Source organism: Capsicum annuum, chromosome 6 (assembly GCF_002878395.1).
Source record: "Capsicum annuum cultivar UCD-10X-F1 chromosome 6, UCD10Xv1.1, whole genome shotgun sequence".
In the NCBI taxonomy this organism is placed as follows: Eukaryota; Viridiplantae; Streptophyta; class Magnoliopsida; order Solanales; family Solanaceae; genus Capsicum; species Capsicum annuum.
Window position 1 is genome coordinate 92909373 of NC_061116.1, and position 821 is coordinate 92910193.

The window sequence follows — 821 nt, forward strand, 5'->3', positions numbered from 1 at the left end:
GTTGTTCATGCATGAACAACACTGACTGACTAATATGAACGTGGGAGTGCAAACACACATATATAGAAACTGGGACCGTGAATACGTGATAGCATGACCTGTAAGCTAATGCATGGTTTACTAATAACTGTCATGACTGATACTGAAACTAATAACATGGACGACTGTATCTGACAGTCCTGTATATACTAAAATCTGAAGAACGCCTTGAGTTCTTTTACTGATACTATTACTGAAACTGATAACATGGATGACTGTATCTGACAGTCTTGTATATACTGAAATCTAAAGAACGCCCTGAGTTCTTATACTGAGATTGTTACTGAAACTGTGGGAAGTAGTATTTAACCGACATGCCCCATGTATGCCATTATGGCTAAGTTGGGGTCCAATCTCTGCCCCGACTGGAGGGGTGTCAATACCGCACCACTGGTAAGGATAGCTGTGAGACCCTATTTTGGTAGGTACTGAAATGAGAATGGTGGGAACCCTAAACTAATGGGTTAAGCCACCTCATCAACCCTAATCTGACGGGTTAAGATATCTCAACCTACGCTGGCTACGTAGTTCTAGAACACAAGGATCTCTACTAAGAATCACACCCTGAACTGGCGGGTGGGCTCCCATCCTTAGGTTCACTCGGTGCTAACCTCTACTCCCATCTGGAGGGACTGGACATGAATAACTGACTGTGCATGACTTAATCTTACTGAATTTCATTGACTGGCAGAATGTTACTGATATCTGACAACTGACTAAGATCATGAGATTTTCCTGAGTCACATGACTGACTGAAGTCTATGATTCCATAGACTTCAGTC